The sequence below is a fragment of the Megascapheus bottae genome, chromosome 26 (assembly GCF_031878675.1).
Source record: "Megascapheus bottae isolate mThoBot1 chromosome 26, mThoBot2.hap1, whole genome shotgun sequence".
NCBI classification, from domain to species: domain Eukaryota; kingdom Metazoa; phylum Chordata; class Mammalia; order Rodentia; family Geomyidae; genus Megascapheus; species Megascapheus bottae.
The window spans coordinates 10,994,486-11,018,790 of NC_143534.1; the positions used below are offsets into that span (position 1 = coordinate 10,994,486).

General features: G+C 41.5%; 1 protein-coding gene and 1 long non-coding RNA gene across 2 annotated transcripts in view; one reads left to right on the forward strand and one right to left on the reverse strand.

Annotated features, from left to right (window-relative positions):
• Frmd4a (FERM domain containing 4A) overlaps window positions 1–24,305 on the reverse strand; it is a 411,101-nt gene that overhangs the window by 329,503 nt on the left and 57,293 nt on the right. The window lies entirely within an intron of this gene.
• LOC150045940 (uncharacterized) lies at window positions 3,629–19,877 on the forward strand. The gene is made up of 3 exons (XR_016532679.1): window positions 3,629–3,688; window positions 17,466–17,605; window positions 19,778–19,877. It is a non-coding gene; the product is annotated as an uncharacterized LOC150045940 (long non-coding RNA).

Genomic DNA, 24,305 nt, shown 5'->3' on the forward strand with positions numbered 1-24,305 from the left:
TTGCCTGGGCTTGCCTGGATAGTTATTTTGTTAAGTGACACCTTAATGTTTAAAGGAGTAGCATTGTTTCCCCTTTTAACAATGACCTGAGATTGAGAGAATGAAATACATGATTAGATGGTATCACTGGGTCCCAGTTTTGCAGCATCTGTTATTGATGTCCTTTGCTATATGGCTTTTTCACTCTCACCTTTTTTGAATATGACATGTGACTTGTTTTATTCATGGATGTATATACAAAATCTTGAGAATGTCAAGAAGCAGCACCCCTAAGCTACTCCTCTCAATCCAGGAAGAAGGGGAGAAACTCAACTCATATAGACTAATATGCATGCCAACCAATCATCAATGAGCAAGACCAAGATCAACCAATCAGAGCCTCATGAGCATGCCAACCAATCACCAATGAGTAAGACCAACCAAGACCAGCCAACTAGAGTTTGATCAGTGAAACTTGCAAACAGCTGGAAAATCCATGGTTACTATTATGTGACACTGAATATGGTGTTTACTAAGCTGCTCATGGGTACAAAAACAAATCCAAGATACCAGAGTTCACAAGTTATGAAGTCCAGAACACAAACACCAAATTTAGGTGTTTGAAGTTCAGATTTCAAACTCCTCCCTGTGGTAGCTGGAAAACTCACTGAACTCAGTGATAGCCTTTGTGATTATTACTGAAGCACTCCCCAGTCCTCTAGATGAAAGCTAGATCTCAGACATACATTCATACATCCACATACATCCACATCCACACACACACACACACACACACACACACACACACAGAGCAACAGCAGCAGCTCTAAGCAATAGAGTATCAAGTGTGAAACTTACTGTATTGTTTCCTGGATTCTCTACAGTTACGCTGATTGAGAGGGAGAATAGAGTGTGGCATCTTTTTGTGTCTTTGTTGATCAGCCGTCTTGTCTTTTATGATCTTTTAGATTTTCTGCCCCATTTACTAAAGAACAGTGATTGCCTAAAGTTATCAGCAATTGGTCCAGAAGTTAATTGGAATCTAGCCCTGGGAGACTTCCTTTCTGAAAAAGAGCCTTTCTGAAAAAGAGCCATGCAGTGGAGAAAATAATCTTTTTTTTTTCATTATCATGAAAACTTTGGCTAGAAATGGGCTCTTAACCTCTTCTGTGTTTTATGAAAATATATAAAGGACAGGGTAACATGGTTTTGCATTGTTTGGAAAGTGATGTTTATGCTTATCTCTTTCTTTTCTTTAGCATTTTCTCAAGAAGGAGAAAGCAGCTGCTGTGTTCCCAGCTCATTGCTCAGAGGACTTTGGGGAGCACAGAAGAGGAATGACTTCTTCTTCCCACAACAGTCATGCTTCCCTTAGCACTCCTGACCCACCTTGGTGCAAAAACGGCAAAGATGGCATGTCAAAGAGTGTGTGTGTGTATGTTACTAGGGATACAACTCAGGGCTTTGCACTGGTTAGGCAACTACTATACCACTTGAGCCATGCTCCTACTTTTGTGTTTAGTTTGCTTTTCAATTGTTTTATTTATTTTTTTGTCTATTTATTAACTTATTTTGCCAATCCTGAAGCTTGAGCTCAGGGCCTGGATGCTGTCCCTGAACTTCTTTTGCTCAAAGCTTATGCTCTACCCCTTGAGCCACAGCTCCGCTTTTTGGTGGTTCTTGTTTGGGCTAGCTTCTAATCTTGATCCTCAGGTCTTAGCCTCCTGAGCAGCTAGATTACACCAACATAATCTGTTATTCAATTTTACAAGTCAAAATGACTCATGTGTGCATCCCCTCGACAGCCCCTTTAATGAACAAGAAGGAGCTCCCGTGGTGGAATTGGGATTAGATGGTGACTTTTCATACAGCAAATGTACCTTATTGTGTATTATTTTTGGTGCTCAGAGGGGATTTTCAAATTGATGCTGCATGTTAAAATTCAACCTGAGGCACAGAAGAAAATAAGTGCTTGGCTTGATTTCTTCCCGTGTCAAAATAATGAAATTAACCATTGATATCAATGGCCGTCTCACATACAAAAACCTGGAATGAAACTGCCTTTCCTATATCTTTACTTTAGTATCTTTAAAATCAAATTATAGGTTCCCTCCCTCCTCTGCTTCATGAATAGAAAAGGAAACCCCAGTGCTGAAAATCACTAAGTCAGCTCACACTTTGATCACCCAGGACAAATATTCTACCTCCATTCTAGTAGGATGTGATTTCGCTTACTTGGGATTCAGCCTGCCTGCACCCAAGGAAACAAACTTTAAATGAATTGTATTGACATGAAACATAGTAGTAATTAATCATAAGAGCTAAGAGAGATTGTGAGTATGGATCATAGCTACAGGGGGTGGGAAATAAAAGACTGCTTAAAACTTTGCCATGATTTTTAAGCATGACTGACCTAGTCAATTATGGGGAAAAGGCTCTCAGAAAGGCACATCACCAAAGCTCGTGGAGCTGAATCCATTTTTAATACCTAGCTTGTTGACAGTGAGTGATGTTGCTTATCACTTACTTTTCCATTGCCAACTTTCTATTCTACTAGCTTTTTTTTTTAATGGGAAACATAACTACTTCTGAAAAGTTAATTTTCTTTGTTTTTAAGGAAATGAGTTTGCTGTATGAAGACTGAAGGGCTTTCTGCAGGGAACCAAGCTCAGTGGAATTGGAGGTGGGGCTCTGAAGTTTAGCAGCTCTTGCCCAGGCCAGGAAGGCACAGCTCCCTCCGTATCTCCCAGGGAAAGAAATTTCCTGAAGCATCCTTTCAAAAAAGCATGTGGCCTCTGTGTCAGGAATGAAAAAAGTTGGGGGGGGGCATGAAAGCCAATTTTCTTTTTCTGTTTTTAAAGCAATGTTGGTTTTTTGTTTTTTTTTTTTCTGCTAGCCTCTTATAGGGGTTGCCAAAATGCCACCATATGGGGACAATGGAGCCTAAACAAACAAGAGCACTGAAGTGGTTTCGAGCCTTTCCCTTTCATGTCTGGATATGTTTATACAGTTACACAACCAGAGAGCACAGAAGGCAACAAAACAACGCCCAAGAGGAAAGAGTGTGTTGAATCTGGATATCAGGCTCTTGAATTTTAATCTTTTGTTTTGTTTTTATTTTTGGGGTTGGGGGGGTATGAAACCAATCCAAAGCCATGCCATACAAAATCATCCTTTCCCACCGCTTTTGTCTGGATCCGGGTTTCCTTTGCACATAGCTCAGAAATAACCTCTCAGCCTATGTGTCCTCCTGTGAGTGTCATTGTTAAGTGAACCCCTGCAGGTTCCGTGGAGTCCACTGAAGCCTAGAACTAGATCACTAGAAACTCCAACATGTTTCCTTGTGGGGAATAAAAGAAGACACAGGTGTGAGATTTGGGAGGCACAGGGCAGCCTGGGTGAGGCGCTTCAGGGACAGCTGTTAACACTGCAGGCGGAGCTGGCAGCAGCGGGCATGGCCTCTCCGTTAACAGCGTCTCTCTGCGGGTCTCTCTCTACAGAGGAGGTGCTAGGGGCACAGGCAGATGAGACTCTACAGTGGGAGTCTGGGTGTGAACGGTGACAGTATCAGCTGTTGGCAGTCACAGTGAAGTAAGCTGCCTGAGCAGTAGCAGCTAGAGGGAGTGGCATCTTCAACAGTTGTAGAAGAGGGTAGCCATGGCAACAGTGAAGAAGGCTGGTACCTGCCCATCTAGCAGGGATGAATGAGGTATGTGTGGAGGAGGTGGGACTATAAAAAAGATTTGGAAGATACGGGTTTTTAACTTCATAATCCGCAGGTAAAAAGAAAGCCATAGAAAGAAAACATGCTGTTTACTTTCTGCCCCTTGGGGCTGAGGGCTTTCCAGTTTACCAGTAAAGAAGTAGAGACAGATGCAGCCATGCACGTCCAACTGCAATTTCCCCACTGCTGATACTCTATAGGAAAGACCCCTCTCCCTGCCTGCAGTCCCTTAGCCTGAACACAGGCAGAACTGAACCCTCGCCTTCTTCCCTCTGAAAGAGATCCTCCTCTAGGCTGTCCAAGTATGCCAGGTACTGGTGACTACCTTGTGCCATTACTATCTTTTATCTTCAACTAGTAATTTGCGAGCAACCACTTCCATTCTATAAAAGGCAGGATAAACCTGCAACAATGTAAGATCATAGAATATTAGAGTTGACTTACTTATCAACTAGCCCATTCACCCTTTTCATAGGGAACCAAAATTGAGTCCCAGAGAGTGTTATGACTTTCCTAAGATTGCAGAATCCCAAGACTCCTAATTCTTCTTCACCCTCTCTACTGTATATGTCTCTTAAAAAGGAAGGAGCTGAGCGACGATAGTAGAATGACTTAGGAAAATCTCTGTGCATTTGTTTTTTGTATTTGGGAGGTTAAGATGTACTTGGAATAGACTTGGAATTATGAAAGAAGAAGTAAGACAACAATTCTGTGTTTCTATTGCTATATTCAAAACAGAGTAAATGGTAAAAGCTTAGTATTTCCCAATGATGATAGCACAGTACAGGTAAAATTTTGTCCTTAGTATCAACATGCTACATTAGTGGTGTGCCTTCTAGACCCCATAAAATACCATAAATACAAAAAATTAGGGTTAAAACCAAAACAGATAAGAGGATGATGAGAACCCATGTGAATTGACTGGCTTCTATGTTTCAGGCTACATTCTTTGTTCCTTGGTAAATGTCCTCTCATATACAGAAAAATGAATGAAGAAGGGAATTGATTTGGACAGGGTAACAAATGTTCATGTCATCACTTGAAGACTAGAGCCCAGGAGCTTCTTACTCCCATTGAAAAACAGCCAATGTCAAGGCAAGTTTAGATGGATCTTAACTCTGACTGACACTCATTAATGAGGATGATGGTTAAAGCATGGGAACTTGAGTCAGTCTGAGTTAAACTTAAAAAAGTTCTTATAATGGTAACGAGAGCTTAGGAGAGATTCCTCTCTGTCCCAGTTATGCACGCAAGCTTTGGGGTGCCCGCCCTCACTTAACGTCTTGGTACCTTTCATACATGAACTGAAGATATCACATTCCAAAATATATTTGCTAAAACTTGCCTGAATGATTTGTGGATACTCTCCTTTGAGTAAGAAAAAGGTTTTGTTGATTTCTCTCCCAGTTCATAGATGAGAAATCTGAGGGATGGACCATTGAAGTAGCTTGACCATGTCTCTGACACAGTAATATGAATCTCCTGATACCATCACATAAAACTAGTAAGCTCTTCCTGGCTCATGACCACTACTTCTACGGTGGTGGCAAGCTCTAAGGTAACTCAGTATCAGAGCCTCAATGGATTTAAGTGGATCTTAAAACTGTACTGTGGGGCTGGAAGTGTGGCTTAGTGGTATAGTACTTGCCTAGCATGCATGAAGCCCTGGGTTCAATTCCTCAGTACCACATACACAGAAGTAGTGCTGTGGCTCAAGTGGTGGGGCACTAGCCATGGACACAGAGAAGCTAAAGGACAGAGCCCAGGCCTGAGTTCAAGCCCAAGGATTGGCAAAACAACAACACCACCACCCCAAATGCCAGTGTTGGTTCATACACAAAGGTTTACATCCAGTGGAATTGCCAGCTCCCAGAAGGAAGGTCACGAAGGATATGGGATCTGTGTCCAGGGCCCAGGTCCAGTCCTAATAAAATGTCTCCACAGTGGACCATGGTCTCTGCGTCCCTTTTTAGGAACTACAATGGATTCTTTTCTCAGCTTCCCATGCAATACATCAGGTGTCACATGACTAGACAGAACAAAAAGTAGTATCAGGCTGTTGCTATGGAGATTTTAAGAACCATCTGAATTTCGATGGCATCATAGAAGCAAAATTCCTATCATCAGTCTTTAACTATAGGGCTGTTGAAATCTATCTCATATTTTTAGAATGTGTGACATTTAACACATTGATGAATATTTCCAGCGTTGGGACACATTCCCTGCTTTCATATTTAGACAAAGTTTTTCCACTTCAACTGGTGGATTTTTTCCCCACCCTGTTAAAGGCTACATCTCCTTAGAGGTGAATGAGACCCTTTATATACTTTTATTTCCTAGCTGTTGTTTTTGCTTATGTTTCCTCTTTATTATTTTTTTCCAGTAGCTGTATAGCCCTACTTCTTTCAGAATAGCCTTTTACAGCCAGGGCTTTATCTCCACTGGGTTTAACAATTGTCCTTTAAGCATAAACGATAAGTTTTAGCCAACAGTTCTGAGCTTCAACCAAAGTGTATGACTATTTTTCTGCTAGGTCTTGTTCTTTATGGTGGTACTGGGGATTGAACCCAGAGACTCACTCCTGCTAGAAAAGATTTTACCCTTTTACACTCTACCCTCCCCTTCCAGCCCTCTCTATCTGAAATTACTATACTTATCATCCAAGGTGATTCTAATTTACTTCATTAGACTTCATATAAATTCTCTCTTTTCATATGGAATGATAAGCAAGTCATCCATTTTTCCTCTATGAAAATTGTAAAGAGCTTTCTTTAGCTCTGTACACATCAAAACTGGACTGCCGCGTGGGCCCACATATATACACTCATAACTATGCTGTTCAACTTATTTGAAAAATGTTAGAGGAAACTGGTCAGCTTATTAAACATAACACGTAACCAAGTTCTGGTGGCTCACATCTGTAATCCTTGCTTATCTAAGGATGTAGTTTGAAGCCGGCCTGGAGAAAAAAATCCCCCAAGACTCTCCTTTCCAAGTAACCAGCAAAAGACAGAAGTGAAATGTGGCTCATGCAATAGAGCACTAGGCTGGAGTGAAAAACGCCAAGAAAGAGTGGGAGGCCTTGAGTTCAAGCCCTAGTTCAAGCCTGACAACAACAAAAAAGGTAACCTTATCATGTAGTTTAGATCTAAAAACGGAAAGATTCTGTCTATACAGTCAGGAAAGCCAAACTCAAAATCTCTACTAAAAAGAAAAGCATTAAGTTTCTTCACTGTTGGGTAGTACGTTTCCTGTATCCTCTTGTAAATTTACCCAGCCTCAGCTTCTTCAGAACCTTCCAGTACATGAACGAGTCTTCTTTAGGCCTCTTTCTTTAAGAGAGTATCAGAATCTCTAAGACTTATTTATTTTCTTCTCTCTCAAATCTCTCCAGAGAAGAGCTTTCTTCCTATCTCCACAGTATTGGACAACAAGTTCAAGTACACCCCTGAGTATGGCATTATCAACGTGTGATTCTTCCCTTGGGAGTTCTAGGTATTGTCATTTGTCCTTTGTATGACAGGATATAAAGGCATCAGTAATTCCTTGGAAGATTGTTAAGGCATCTTTGTATCACATTTCTTCTCTGGAGGTTACAGAAGGTGTGGTATATTTATTCACTTTGTATTTATAATCATTCGACTAAGCTGCAGATGTCAGAGCTGGGTACATAGACACGTGAACTAAATATATTTGCACAGACAATAATGCCACACAAAGAAATAAACAAGGACAGCCTGTGTCTGCTGCATCCTACCCTGTCATCCTCATCAATATCTAGGTCAAGTTAAATACTGTTTTCAGAAATTCCACTCTGGGATAACTGTGGCTAATTTCGCTTTTTGTTTGAATAAGATTCCTGGCTCACACATACTGAGAAAGAACACGCTCCTGCTGCAGGTGATTTTTCAAAAACATTCTGATTGTAAGTCAACAAACAGTGCCTTTTGCTTCATCCCTGACCAGTTGTCTCTCAATCAGTCATCAGTCAATCAAGCAAATGAGAATAATTTACCATGCATGTTTCTCACATGGTAAACTGTGCTGTGGAGAATTGGGGTGATTTACTAAATGCTTGCAGGTCTTAAGACTTGGACTTAACCTGAAAGTAAACTCCCCCAAAACAGAAATGACATAACCCTCCCTCCCTGCAAAAAACTCACAAATGTCATAGCATCTCACATTTTAATCTTTGGTGTTCTATTGAATATCAGTGTGTAACAAAAACTTGGGCAGTGAATTAAAATAAAAACATATGAAGGAATAAAGAAGGAATAAAGAACACAGACCATTCTTCAAAGAGGTGAAAATTTAGCTCTGTAGAGAGATCAGAAACCAGAAACAATTACAGAGCCCACCAAAGCCATGTAAGATGCGTGGTAGAGAGGAGTTCTATGAGCATGCAGACAAAGGAGATACAAGTTAAGAAGGAAGATGTCATGGATCCTGGATGATGTGGTTTGCATTTTCCTAAGTGGGCAGAAGCTATAGGTGTGGTACAGAGAAAGAAGAATGCAAAACAGTAAGTGGCAGCAAAGGGCAGCTCTATGTAGTCAATAGTAATGGCAAATATGGTTTGAAGAAAGTGTCTTAGGCTCAATATGGAGGGTCACAGCTTGTCCCCAACTGTCACTTTGATACCTATGATTCCACTAACTCCTTTGACCACATTTTAAGGCATTCCTCACAGCTGAGGCTTTATGAAGGCAAAAGGACTCACAGGAGGTAACCAAATCCCATAGAATGAACTCTAAATCTTAGCATTGGTGTTAAAGGTATTAGCAAGAAAGATAATGACCCATCTGCAATATATGTATGTGTGTATGTGCTGACACAGTTACAGTTAGATCACTATTTTATTTGTAGATGCCAAGGGACAATGCTCAGGCCAAGTTCAGACCCTACTACCATATTTCTGAGATTCACTGTATGTGCAAAAGAAACTTGATGATCTGGGCACTGGTGGCTCATGCCTCTAATCCTAGCTACTCAGGAGGCTGAGATCTGATGATCATAGTTCAAAGCCATCCCAGGCAGGAAAGTTCCTGTGAGACTCTTTTCTCCAATTAACTACACAAAAACCAGACATGGTGCTGTGGCTCAAGTGGAAGAGCACTAGCCTTGAGCTGAAGAGCTAAGGGACAGTAGCACCCAGGTCCAGAGTTCAAGCCCCCAAACAACCAAAATAAATACATAATAATCTCCCCTATTCTCTTGTCATTTTGTGTAGATGTCTGAATTCTCAAATCTCTTGCATGGAAAAAAAGGCCAAGAGAGGGTTAAAGATATTACTTGTTATAATCCAGTAAATTTGAAATGGAGAAACAACCGGAAACCCTATTTCTAGAATCTGGCCCAGTATTGTAGTGAAATTTAGCAAGAACACTATACCAGGAAGAAAATCATATTGGCACAAGATAGTAAATCTTTCTGACAAAAGTAAAATGCCTCTCCTGTGTTTCCTTGCATACAAAATCAACTGCCTTCAGGAAAGAGCCGAGAGACTCAGGCTGCAACTGAATACTACCTATAAAAATGATTTCTTGAAGGCTTTCCATTTATTCTGTTCTCTATCTCTCACTCTCTCTAGAGATAATAAATAGACTTGCTCAATTTTAAACATCTAGTTTGACTGTTCGTGAGGCGAGATCTCCAGGTGGTTTGTGTAGCAGAAGGAGTCAAGCTGGGTCCAATCAATTCCCCCGTGTTTATGAGCAGGAAAGTGGCAATAGGTATGAGTAGAAAGACCAGAGCAAGCCAGCTCCTTTTCTATTATAAAGTTAATAGTAGTGGCTTCTTGGATTCAGTGGCTCTGCATTCTGAGTGTCCTGGGAAGATCATGTACTGTTGCATAAAAACTGTCAATTTCCTGGGCCCCCATTGAACACACACAAAGTAAGAATCTTGCCAGGCCCCAGTGCCTCACACCTGTAATCCTAGCTACTCAGGAGGCTGAGATCTGAGAGTCATGGTTCAAAGCCAGCCTGGGCAACAAAGTCTATGAGACTCTTACCTCTAATTAGTCACAAAAAGCTGGAAGTGGAGCTGTGGCTCAACTGGTACTGTGCTAGCCTTGAGCAAATAAAGCTCAGGGACTGCACCCAAACCCCGAGTTCAAGCTCCAGGTCTGGCACTCCATCCCCTCTCCTCCAAAGGTTGTGTTTATAGAGACTACAATGCCATCATGCAATGGTTTGGGGATTGCCAATCCTAACTATGGTATCTTGAGTACTATTACAAATCACACGCCCAGCGCTAGTTCCTTAGCTGGGGTGAGCTAACCATCTTATCTTGAAGAGCGATGTCAAGGAAGGTGAAGGTTAGGTGAGAGAAGGAATCTTTGCTTTCTCCATCTTTAGTGTCATGTATGTCTACAAGTAAACTAAGGGCTTTGAGTCAGGGCATCATATAGAAGAAACTTAATAAGACATCTTTATTTTCTTATTTTCTAACCCCAAAAGTGGGTAGACTAGTCCATCTCAACGGAGCCTAATTATGATCCAGGCTCCTTGTGGAATTTGTCCCACTATCACACATAGGCATCACTGAGCCATTTTCCAGATAGGGTGTCTAGCTTCCTTCTCTGGGTACGTGCCAGTTGTGTGCCGTCACGGGATAACAGATGTACTCAGCCATGGGTTAAGCAGTGTCTTAGTAAGTACTTCCCACAGAAGTCACCTCGTGATGGGAAGACCCTGTACCCTCTCTGATTGGAATTTCGTCTGATTTTTAAAATGCCCTCCTCTGGAAGTATTCATTCTCATTTAGTCTAAAATGATTACAGGTACACTAAGGTGTTACCACAGGGGATTTTTCTTCCTCTTGAGCAAGAGTTGTGTGACTCTCACAGCTCAGCCTGCAGCCCTCACACACTTGTCAGTGACAAGGGACTTGCCAACGTTTGGAGGCCTGAATTACATTTACACAACTTCTGTAGTCTTTAGTGGGCATTAGCAAAGCTAATCAACTTTCTCATTTAATCATGCGTACGCTGCTTTGAAAAATGATTAAAAATGTAAGGAAAGTCCCAAAGATATGACTCTATCCATTTAGAAATGATTATTAATTAAGACCAATAGTTTATAGAAAAGCAGATTCTCATAATAGACTAAATCATTCTGCCTTGAGCTGAATTGCCATAGTCATTGCTAATCTTATTCTTCAAACTATAAAATAAATGTACTGCACCAGACCCCATTTTACCAAGGAAGACAAAAAATAAACTGCACTTAGGACTCTCAGGTGCCTTTGTTGGTCACCCTTTTCCTCCACGAAGTGACAATTTGTTTGTTTCTATATGAAGGCACAGCCTTGGTCCGAGCCTGAAGAGAGGGACGAGGGCAGAGAGGGATGAGGGCAGAGAGGGATGAGGGCGTCACACTCAATCTGTGTAGCTGGAAGGCACAGGGAAGGCTCAAAGATTAAGCGGAGAGCTTTCATGCTGAGATAACCCAGCTGTGCGAAAAATCAAGCCAATTGAACATGAAAGCCTTGAACCACCAAAATAACCACGTTAGCCACAATGGAGAGGAATTATTACCCCAACAGAGCACAGAGAAAGCCTCATAAACTCAGGACCCATTTCATACAAATTCACTGCCCCATCCTCCTCTAACCGCCTGTGCTATCAACTCTTACCAAACTTTTTTGCTAATTCTTTTCTGGATCAAGAGCTACATTGGATTCCTTTGAGACTATCCAGAAAAATTTTACCTAAAACAAGATTAGGGTGGTCCAGCATTATGGCATTTGCCTGTAATCCCAATTACCCAAGAGATAGAGGTAAGAGGCTCACAGGCCAGTCCTGAAAAAAACTGGAGACCCTGTCTGAAGACAGGGTCTTCAAGACTGAGAACAAAATGACTTAGGTATGGCTCAAGTAGCAGAGTGCTTACCTTGCAAGCCCAAGAGGCCCTCCCTGTGTGCAGACCCCAGTATAAACAACAATCAGAATTTAGGTTTTCAACAATGTTAGGAATTGACATGGAAACTTTCTTTTTTCATGTTTTGGTTATCTCTGTGCTATCCCATGCAGCAGCCAACAGCCACAGAGAAATTAATTAAAATACAAGGTAAAATTTAATTGCTCAGGCATACCGCCCACATGCACCTTCTCAAAGGCCTCAAATGTTTCTAACATCCTGTGAGTGACTTATAGAACTTAACTTCCAGCCTACAGGCGTATAGTCCTGGGAACGTGCAGTTACTGTGCTATAAGCCAGATCAGCTTCCTGAGTGACTTCCTGATGTTAATATGAATGGGGCTTAAGAAACCAAAAGTTCCCAGGGCTTATGTGACTCTGAGTACTTGAAAATTGAGTTCAGTTTTGCAAACTGTAGGCCTCTACTTGCTTTGGAATAAAAGAACAGGCTTGGGTTGGGAGTTTGGCCTAGTGGTAGAGTGCTTGCCTAGCATGCACGAAGACCTGGGTTTGATTCCTGGGTACCACATACATAGAAAAAAGCCAGAAGTGGTGCTGAGGCTCAAGTGGTAGAGCTCTAGCTTTGAGAAAGTCCAAGGACAGTGCTCAGGCCCTGAGCTTAAGCCCAGGATTGGCCAAAAAAAGAAAAAAAGAAAAAGAAAAAGAACAGGCTTTTCTTCCTAGTCTGTTTCTCCTCTCTTCTGTACTGCAGAAGACCACGGGGAAAGTCTAATCTACAATCTCAGCCCTGCCTCAGTTTCACACACAGAGGCTCATCTCACCCTGGCTAGGGCCCATCCTCCTAGCCCAAGTACCAGATGGCTGTTTTGTTTTGTTTTTTTTGATGGAGGGTCTCACTTCCAGCCCTTTCAATGCAACAAATATAATGTCAAGGAGAAGAAGGATGGGGAATGAATACAGACTGAGTGGTTACCCCAGGAATGAGAGGGCACCTCTCCTTGTCTGACTTAATCCACACTCTTCAGACTGACTGTATGCTTATTAAACAAACACAATGACTAACCCCAGAACTTGTCACGTCCTGCAATTTACAGTATATCTTGGAGTGAGTAGATTTGGGAAAGGTCACATCTTGGCTGGATTTCCAGCTTTCACTGATAAAAATCCCAGTAACTGGCTGGTTGTTAGGTTACTCTGAAAGCTCTACATTTAGAATCATCTAAGAAATATCTTCTCAGCCACAAGGACACAGCCTCTCATAACCTCAGAACAGAAGTTAACATTTTTCTTTCCATCCCGGCAACAACTGAGAACGACCCTGCACTGACATTGAGGGGAAAATTGAGTGGAAAATGAAATCTACCATCTACAAGTTAAAAAAAGAGAACACATAAATGTAGCCATCTCTACATTAGAAATTTGCCTATGGAATTTTAACATGTTATCATATGCTTTCGGCTCAACTGGTCCACTACTTTATTTGCATTCCTTCCTACTGTTCTCTTATTGGTAGGCTCAAATTCTTGCACTACTGGCATTATTTGAAATGACAGCAAATTCAGAACAGGTTCTAAAATATTCAAAAGAGGGAAATGGGTAAACTACATATTTCTACACTGGCACCGGATACAACCATCAAACATCTTGCTGTGGACAAATAATAAATGGTAGGAAGATGCTCAGGTTAAATGTCAATATTACAATATACAATCTGAATTATCTGTAAATTGCTATTAACTGCACTATTTTCCTCCCCCTTTAAGTTTTCTGTGGGGTTAAACAGAACCAACCTTGCCAATTGTTTAGCACAATGGTAAACACTGGGAGAAGAGTCATAAATAATAGATTGAAACTCTGATGGAGTACACAAAGACAGTCACTGTCTCTCTCTCTCTCTCTCTCTCTCTCTCTCTCTCTCTCTCTCTCTCTCTCTCACACACACACACACACACACACACACACACACACACACACGGGGGGGGGAGCAGGGGAATATATCTGAGACTGCATAATCATAAGGCATAACTTTTGCCTCAGAGATGGGTTGAAGTATTTACTTTCTCTCTTCTCACACTGTGTCCAAGCCAAGTAATCAATGTCCTTTCTCTGTCCTTCACCATTATTCATCTCTTTATCTGTCAGAGACGGGAGAGTGGCTAGATTTGACATTTGGAGCCCCAGAGTTGGGCATGGGACCTAAAATTCTTTTTTTTTTTTTTTTTTTTTTTTTGGTCAGTCGTGGGGTTTGAACTCTGGCCCCGGGTGCTGTGCCTGAGCTCTTCAGCTCAAGGCTACTGCCTAACCCCTTGAGCTACAGCACCACTTCTGGTATTCTAGTGGTTAACTGGAGATAAGAGTTTCACAGACTTTAGTGTCTGGGCTGGCTTTGAACCATGATCCTCAGATCTCAGCCTCCCGAATAGCTAGGATTACAGATGTGAGCCACCATGTCCAGCTTAAAACTTATTTCAGCTTGAGTGATTAACTAAGTTCTCAGAGCTCCAGAACTAGTGATGGGTAGGTAAGTCCTGGGCTGAATTAAATTAATGTGTTCTAATACAAGTCTTTCACGGATCAATCTTTCTCCAAGGATGAGGAAACAAAGGGTCAGAAACTTCTGAAGAGCTGTTGTGGGACACAATTTTGTATATTTGCAAAGAGCCCCTGACCATTTCTCTTGAACCCATTCCTCTTTTTCCTCTGTTGTGATAAGAATGTAGGAGGAATATTGTATTTGGCTTTTTTGGGGTTCCCCCATCAGCTTTGTCGCCCTTGTCTTTAACAGAGCAAATGACAATTATCTACTATGCGCCAGGCTGGATTGTAAGGAACTGCAAAATCCCAAAGACCAGAGAGTATTTGGGGCTGAGATCTCACAGTTAAATAAAAATCACAAATGTGATCCCAATCAAGTGACTTGAAATCCTGGCACCCATCATAAGACATTACAAATCAATCTCCTAATGGCTTTTGTTGAAAGGTTGCCATGAGACAGATCTAAACCTGAAGGGCTTCGAAGCCTCAGTTCTATGCCTTAGCCCAGGAGAAGGAGCTACTAGTTCCTTGTCTCTTTTGAGTGGGAAAACTGTGCCTAAAGAAAGCAGTTTCAACCTCCAAAATGGTGCCTGAGGTAGAAGTAGACATCCTTTTGATATAACAAAACAACAACAACAAAAAATGCCCCAGGACAGCTCCAAATTGGCCCTCATCTCCCAGGGGCAGAAAAGAGACAGGGCCTTCTTTGCATCATATCCTCAGCTCCCAATGGGATCCTGGCTAATAAGGGGCTTCTCAGCAGTGTCTTCACCATAATCCAGTCACAAAGGCCTTTGTATTAGCAATGTGGGAAAGAAAGCCTTGGGAGAATATTAATGAGAAGGCACATGGTTACCTTTTGCTTCTCTGAAACCTTCTCTCTGAGCAAGGGGTGGGATGATTCCAGCTGTCTCTCCATCTCTGTTTAAGTAACCTCCGGCAACCCTGTCTTATCAGAGAAGAGGACTGGATCTGGCATTTGCTCTGAGCTCCTGGCATCTTCTGCTCTTAGTTCTCTTTAATGGAAAAACAGATCTACACTTCTGATACTGAAAATCAATTGTGTCTGTGATGCCAGCCACAAGCTCAGCCTTCTTACAACTCAACACTGTGTACCAGGAAAATTATTATGTACATATAAATAGAGGTAGATGTACTATTATATATACTATAGTATCTATAACATTATATATTATATATAATAATTATATGTAATACTATATATGCAACTTGAGCCACAGAACCACTTCCAGCTTTTTCTATGTATGTAGTACCAAGGAATCAATCCTAGGCTTTCATACATGCTGAGTTCCCTACCACTTTGGGTAAACTCCTGGCCCACGCTATTTATTTTGGAGGTGGGGGTCTAACATTTTCTTAAGACTGACTGGGGCTAATATCTTCCAATTTGGACTTTCCCTAACCTCTGGGGATAACCAGTGTGTGCTACTGTGCCCAGACATTGAATAAAGTGGAGTTATTCCCAGGCTGTTCTCACACTCTAATCCTCCAATCTCTATCTTCCAAGGAGCTAGATTTTTGTGCTGGTTTGAGCTATTAGGCTTGTCTACTACATGGGAGCTGCAGCTCCAGCTACTATCAGCAAATATCATACACATATTGAACATTACAAGCCTGGGGGGGAATCAAAGTTCAAAACCTGGAGTTATAAAAAAATTTCTTCTGAACATGCGTTATTCTTATGAATCTCAAAGTCTTGTTAATCATCACACATCAGAGCTCCATATCCTTCAAGTTTAAAAAGATGCATGGAAGGCTGAGCAGGTGTCGAGAATGACGACTCTTGGTGACTCTGTGGCCATAGTTGGGCAATGCGGTAACTTACTTTTAGAGAAGTTATTTCAAAATTGGTAACTGCCTTCCTGACGCTGGAATGAGTTACTGAGTGACTGACAGCACTGGCACACATTGGGCAGAAATGTACATATTGCACTAGGACCTAGCTTTGTTCTCCTACATTCAAGCTGAAATGACCTTGGACAGATTACTTCTTCATTCTGAACCTCTTCTTGTCTCTGGAAAAAAAGAGGTCTGTTTAAGCACCTGTGAGTTCTACAACTCCCTAACTCTTCTCATTTGAACTCCAGGTACTTTTATCTTGACATTTAATATACACTATTTTATGCAGTACAATTAGTTTCATGTATCTCCATTTCTACCTCTCTGAGGCCAGAACTCTAATCCTCACTAGATACTTACTAATTTGGGGGGGGGGGGTATTTGGAGTCCCACTGTTAATTGGTAACCATGTGTGTTAATCCATTTTCTATGGCTATAACAAAATCCCTGAGGCTGGGAACTTTTATCAAGTAGTATATCTAGCTCATGAGTTTGTAGGTTAGTCCTTGTTTTCACGTAGCAGTCTCTTGAGAATGAACTGTGGTCCTGGGAGAGTTATGTTTCTCTTTTCTGAGGACACCCCCAATGACCTAATGGCCTCTCATTAGGCCCTGCCTCTTACAGGTCCTACCACTTCTTAATGTCTGCACATTGGTGATGATTCAAGGCCACACTTAAACTTTACCCAAACCATGGCCTCTTGTTTCTGATGTATTCCACCAGAGCCTCTCATATCTGATATATTTCACACATGCCCAGAACTCCAATGCATGAATTATACCAAATCCTAACATTCTTAAAAAACAGGAAGGACACCAATTGTGATTTTACAGATCTGCTTTGCATTATGCCTAAATGTAAACAAAGAACTAGCTAAGTAATAGCTCCCTTGATAATTTACAGTTTAATATCATAATCTACAAGAATGAATTGAACCAATAAAGCTCACAGGGATGTGTTTTAAGAAAAGCACATTATCCCAATTTCTTTGCAATTTATTACTGAGGCTGAATTAGAGCAACATAATTAACTTGGCCACTTGGTTTATATTTAAGTAAAATGTGGAATTTTAAAATGCCAACAGTTGTTGGGCTGTTGAAAACAGTCAAGAACGGGAAGAAGGTAAGCCATGAGCTTCTAAACAACAGCGTTGATCTTCATGAAAAATAAATACATTCCAGGAGTGCCAAATTAATTTTAAATTCCATGTGAACACTTAAGAGTAAAACAAGCCCAGCTCCAAATTAAAACCATCAATATGCACTCTTCAGGTTTGCAAGGGGTAATAAATGAAACAATGCACACAATTTGATTTCCGTGCTGTGTGCTACTAAGTCCTGGTATATAGTTAAAAAGTCAATTTAATGCGAGAATATAATTACTGGGCATACAGATGGCTAATCTTTGCAAAAGCATTAAAGAACAGTTTTCTTTCCTCCTGCAAGTTTTTTAACTTCATAAATTAGAATAAAACAATTTTTTAGTTTTCAGGCTTTCTCTTCTTGAGAAAACAAAGGAATGCCAGTGTGTTGAGGGTAGAGGTTGCGCAAAAATAAATGAAATAAAATGGAGTGTACACAGTTCCTTGCCGAACACTTCAACAAGGATACAAGAATACAAACGTGTGAGTAAAGGCTGCTATTGACTTATCAGTCAGTAAATCCACCTCTCTCTCAAGAGCTAGGAAAGCCTACTATGCAGTTTTCCAGGGTTCATTGTTCAAGACTCTGACCCTGGGGGCCTCATCTTAATCTGCTATCTGTGTGTCTGAGCTGCCTCATATGCCTAAGGATGGAAGACGTAATTCTCCTGAACAGATCATTCTTTTTTCCTTTCTTGAAAAGAGAGAGAGAAGAAAGATTGATTTTTCTTTTGAAAATCCCAATAGCTGAGATTCTCTGTTATGGGAGGATTTCACCAGTAAGTGTCAATCTTATGAGCAGGAGCCTCGCCATGTCAACCAGAATGAGGAGGCAGGAAACCCAGAAAAGACCTTGGGTATAATGCTGTTAGGCTTGGGTGCAGAGAGCTAGAGATGTACCCAGGTCCCATGGTGGGCTCAGTAACCTGGCTGACCCAAGGCTGGGAGTTCTGCCCCTCTGACAGAAAGTGCCTTCAGAAGCCAGTGAGCACTTTGTGGGCAGCCAGGCTCAGGGCTTGCTCTGTGGAGGTCAGGATGATGGATACCCTGTATCTACAGGGGATACAGAGGCTGCCAGCATGCATAGAAGGCCTAGTTCGATTGCATAGAGAATGATGAAAGAAGCGTGGATTGTTGGACAGGATGCCCGAGAGGTAGCATGGGTATGTACCAAGAATGATGGCTCTTATGCTAGCATGTTAGGGCCTGCCCCACCCTGTGTACTTTCCTTCCTCCCACGCCCCCTGCACCACGCACCACACACATTTTATTAACACATATGTATTAATCAGTTTTAGTGTGACATTTCCACAAACATATATGAGCTGCATGATTGGGTTCAATCATCTTTTTTTTTCTGCCATCACCCCCCTCTCAGCACCCTTCCCAGACCTGAATCCAAGCCAGACAATTTTAGCCTTCATGAATGAGAGAGAATATACTTGCCTTATAAAGCTTATTTCACTTAACATAATGTCCTCCAGTTAGATACACTTTGTTGGAAATGACATGATTTCACTCTTATTTATAGATGAAAAATTCTAATCACATACACACATATACATATACATACACACACACAAACTTTTTTTTTCTATTTTTGTCAGTCATGGGGCTTGAACTCTGGGCCTGGGCACTATCTCTGAGCTCTTTAGTTCAAGGCTAATGCCTACCCCTTGAGCCACAGCCCCACTTCTCATTTTCTACTGGTTAATTGGAGATAAGAGTCTCACATTTTTTAGTGCCTGTGATGGTTTTGAACTGCAATCTTCATATCTCAGCCTCCTGTGTAGCTAGGATTACAGCTGTGAGCCACCACACCCAGCTAAAAATCTCACATTTTTTAACCATCTATTCATGGGCAGATTTGTTTCACATCTTAACAATTGTGAATAGTGTGCAATGAACAGGAAGTGTATACATTTCTTTGGTGTACTAATTTCATTTTCTGTGGAAATATACCTAGCAGTGGGATAGATGGTTCATGTGGGAGCTCTGTTTTTAGGTCTTCACACACAGATGTGTAAATGTGTTGAAAAAGTTCATCCCTTTGTTTTCCTTCAATGATTTTGCTACTATGTGTTACTGAAGGGGGTGCTGATAAATATTGATTAGTGAGACCAGGGTTTTTTTTTCTCTAGATAAAAATTATTGTTAAAAATGATTGTGTCTGGGGCTGGGAGTTTTGCCTAGTGGTAAGAGTGCTTGTGTAGCATGCACGAAGACCCAGATTCTAATCCTCAGCACCCCACATACATAGAAAAAGCCAGAAGTGGTGCTGTGGCTCAAGTGGTAGAGTGCTAGCCTTGAGAAAGCCCAAGGACAATGCTCAGGCCCTGAGCACAAACCACAGGACTGGCAAAAAAAAAAGAAAGAAAGAAAAAAATGATTGTGTCTTCTCCTGAAGGTAGTGGATTCTGTGGTTTTGCTATTGTAGCCTTTCTCTGAGAGAACGACTGTCTACTCTCCCACACTGTGTACATGCCATGTGTCCAATGTCTCAATTTTAGTTCATCAGTGAAGTATGAAATTTTAAAATGACATATCTTTCGATATTCAAATGAGACTCAATCTGGCAAGGAAAATTACATGATGTTAATTATTCTTTGTGCATATCAATAGCTGTGCGATCATTTGAAACTCCTATGTGTTTAGGTTTCTTTATTAGCAGTGGGGAGTAATCATCAACAAAAGGTCTCAGTACTCAATGTGAGAAGCTTTGAACTTAGAAGCAGATGTGTGCTGTCGCATGCAAATATTGGTAAGCTTGGACTCACCATTAACCAGTTTAACAAGGTAACAATGGCTATCTAGTAGCCGAATGGTCATATTCATCTTTGAAGGGAGGAAAGCCAGAGAAGGAAGGAGAAAGAGAAGGGAAGGGCAGAGAATGAGTGAAAGAGACAAAGAGGAGACAGAGGGAGGGAGATGGTAGAGGAAAATAGAGAGAAAACACTAGCCATCTGGGAAAGCGGATATTCTAAGTTTAGAAGATACTTCCCATTAGACACTCAAAGTGTAATTTTATATACAGCCATTCCATCCACTTGTGCTACTGCCTTCTAGCACCACTACCACCCCGATGCACGACTACTCTTGACTCTGAGTAGCTAAGTACAGGAGATAACCAGAGTGATGCAGATTGATAACCTTGCAACAGTGAATTTTATCTATGTTTTCCAGTGTCATAGCTGTCCACTGGTGACTGAGAGAAGCTCTGAGATGAGTCTTGCATCCTCTGAGATGAAGCCGTTCTGCTCCCCACCTCTGGACGGGGCAGGCACAACTGTCCAAGAAGGTCTGTGTATCACCACCTCATCAGTAGCACTTGGTGGAGCTAGACAAGAAACCTCCTCTTGTTTTTGCCCCACCCTGGTCAAACCCATCTCTACCTGCAGAAGGGGTTGCTCTCTGGAACGCCAACAGACTATGCTGACACTGCCTTCCACGTACAGCCATACTACTTTATTTGTGCATTTATTACATAGGCTTTGCAAAAAAAAAAATATTGTCAAAAAGTGCTTCAGGGTTGGGAGTTTGGCCTAGTGGTAGAGTGCTTGCCTAGCTACATGAAGACCCAGGTTTGATTCCTCAGTACCACATACATAGAAAAAAGCCAGAAGTGGTGCTGAGGCGCAAGTGGTAGAGCTCTAGCCTTGAGAAAGCCCACGGACAGTGCTCAGGCCCTGAGCTTAAGCCCAGAACTGGAAAAAAAGTGCTTCAAAAAAAAAGTAACTATGCCCCAAATTTTATATACTCACTCAGTTCTATGGTATCATTTGTTTTCAAATCATGGTGTGATCGGCTGTTTCCTTGCCGTTCTATGGTAGCATTTGTTTTCAAATCATGGTGTGATCGGCTGTTTCCTTGCCCTTAATTTTGGGGGTAAAGTCGGCTCTCATCAAATCTCAAAAAGTAAAAGTTAACATGTTTAGCATAAAGATCAAGTGAAAATCTGGAATCTGTTGGGATGAGGCATGTCTATAGTGCAAGTCCAGTGGTATATGGGGAAAAATGAACCAAGCATTTTCAAGACAGTACCAAAAGTACTGACCAAACACCAGCGGTCTCCTAGGAGACCATACCATACCAAGGTTTCTAGTGTGTCTTCCTTATGGTGCCTGGCTTGAGAGGCAGAGACAGCTATGACTAGAAGGGGGAATCCAGCTGGCAGGTTTTGGACCCCCCCCCCTGGACTGGTCACCTGTGGCAGGGGACGTGGCCTTCTATTTCTCAAATCACTCCTCACACAAAACCCAGGTGAGTCCCAGGGGAGCTCTGCCAAGAAAAACAATCCATTCATTCTACAAATGAGGCCAGGCTGTTCTGCTCTGCCCAGGGAAGAGCCAGGCAAGTGATTCTCTTCAAAATCCAGGCCTTTCCCTTCAGAAATATGCACAAAGCCAACTGCACAAAAATAACCCTTGTCACTGAGGCCTGGCTCAATTATTAAGATCTTGTTTTTAAAGGAAACAAGCAGAGCCACCTCTCCACATCTCCTGGTGTGCCTTGTTCTTCTGGTTGGCAGGGTTCGGGTGGGGGGGGTGTCTCTGAGCACTGGCCACAGGGTACTGTTGCTGGTCATTGTGTCTTTCTCTTCCAGAGATAAGGGTCCCTGGAGAGCCAACTGCTTTTTATATCACAAGAAGAAAGATTATGGTGCTAGTTATTTTATTCTCTTCAAGACTGGAGATTGGATTCAGGGCCTCACATTGGCTAGGCTGTGTTCTACTTTAGAAAGGACACACCCTCAAACCCTTGTTGTTGGCTTTTTTTTTTTTTTAGATAGGGTCTCATGCTTAGGCCCAAGCTAGCCTTGGATCTCAGTCCTCCTACCTCTGCCTCCTGTGCACCACCATAACTAGATCAGTGTTAAAACAGGGCCATTCTTTTATTTAGGTTGACGTCAAATTGCCGCTGTCCTGTTTTTGTCTGCTGAATCTAGCCATTTAAAAGATCAGCAAATGTACTGACCAGATAAGCAATTTTGACTGTTAAAATTACACCTCTGATAACATTTTAAATATTTTTTTCTGTGAAAAGCTTTAAAATATTAGCATTTTCTAAGCCAGCCTACATAGATAAAATTCCAATTATAAGTTTCAACCAGCCAGGCTTGCACCCAAATACAATACTAAAGCTACAAAGATAAGACCAGGAACTTAAAAGAGACCTCTATTTATCTCCTTAGAGCACATGAATTTTGATGACAGCCTGTGTTGAGAGGAGAAACTTGACTAATTTAATTTCACTGGCCTGAAGCTGAGAGGTCTCAAGTTCTGTCAACTTCCTTTCAGAAATCGAACTTGCAACTAATGAAGACAAGCCCCAGAAGAAACCATTATTTACCTACCTAAAGAAAAAAGAAAATATTCAAGAGAGCCCAAAGAAACAAAATGGCAAGCCTTAAATGAATGTGAATAGATCTTCCAATCGCAGTGCCACCTGAATTTTAACACATCCTGAAAGCAACCTTGTCCCTATAGTAAGAAAGTCAATTACTTACTACAGACAAATTTGGCGTTCTTTTTGGAATTATTAGGAAAAGTGAAAGGGAAAATCTAAACCAGATGGGAGCTAGTTAATAATATTTTACAAATTAACATCTAAAAATATCTCTGGGAAACATCCTAAAATAATTCCTTCGCCCAAAAAAACCTGGCTTTGAAAATATTCACTTGACATCTATTTAGGAAATTTAAAGGGACTAGAATGAGGTCTCACCTCCCTATGGCCAAGAAAGTAGCTCCAAGGAAAGAAGAAACTTTTTACATTTTGCTGGATGAAAGAGAGAGAGAGAGAGAGAGAGAGAGAGAGAGAGAGAGAGAGAGAGAGAGAGAGAGAGAGAGAGAGAGAGAGAGAGAGAGAGAGAGAAATAGAATTACTTCAAGGAAAAAATGGCTCCTAAGACAGCAAAGAAAGTCTTTATTCTGATTGGGTTACTAATGTTCCAAAGACAGCCCATGCCTTCATTTAATCAAGGGGCCAGTCGATGGAAGTTTAATGAAAAACAGAGATGAAAGCAACAGAGCCTGCCATGCATGGCCCGGGCACAGGGCACTTAGCTAATAGGGGAGCACAGACAGACATTTGGCCAGCTTGGCAATTGTCAAGACCACAATTGTCCCCCAATTGTTGATAAGGCTGCTGGGGTCTGATCTCACTAGGAACTCAAATCCTTGAACTGCCTCCCTCCCGTCCTCTTATGTGTATCTAAAAACCTTCTAGTGACTAAAGTTTGTTTCCCCCCTGTAGCTTGCATGTAAATGACAGAAGAGGAGTCTCCTCTTGACAGTTTTCTCATCATAATTAAGCAATGGAATCTAGACCTCCTGTCTCATCAGCATGTGTGGGTCAACTGACTGAATGTGTTATCATCTCAAAGGGCAACTTCTTAACCTATAGCCAAGGCCAGCCTCTGAGTGGCTGGATCCTTTACTGATCTTGCATTACACGCCTCTCAGCAAATATTCAAAACAACATGTAACAAACCAGGGTTGTTGTAGTAGTTGTTGTTTTCTGCTTATTCATTACAGGAGGAAAGTAGCCATCTCTGAATTCAAAAGAAGGACCTTCACTCTGGTCCCTTCTTATCTACCGATTCTCCCAAAGTCCTTCCTTGTTGTAAATTGCTGTCTAAATGTTAAGAAACATCACAGATAGCCATCTCTCCCAAGACCTGTCTATCCAACAACTTGGCTCATAGTAGGGATTAAGTAATATTGCCAAGCATTGGTTGAAAACAATGACGTCACAGTTTTGTTTTCTAACAACATTTTTAGACCAGAAGTTTTATTCAAACCACACGTGGATCAAGCCAATTTATAATCAGAGCTGTTTCAAATGTTGGAAAACTTTTAGTATTGTTTTCATCACAAGCCTGATGGCATAGGAATTTAAATTCAGTCTACACACACAGATAATACATAATGGCAGCACTGTCAGAGCAGTGCACTGGCCATATGCTCTTACATGATTGTGGTTATCCTGTTCAAGCCCATTGTCTAATTGTCAATGCTCCCATTGACTCTCAAAAGTACTCTAAGTTGGATGAGCACTGTCCTTGGACTTTCTCAAGGCTAGAGCTCTACCACTTGAACCTCAGCACCAGTTCCAGCTTTTTTTCTAGGTATGTGGTACCGAGGAATCGAACTCAGGTCTTCATACATGCTAGGCAAGCACT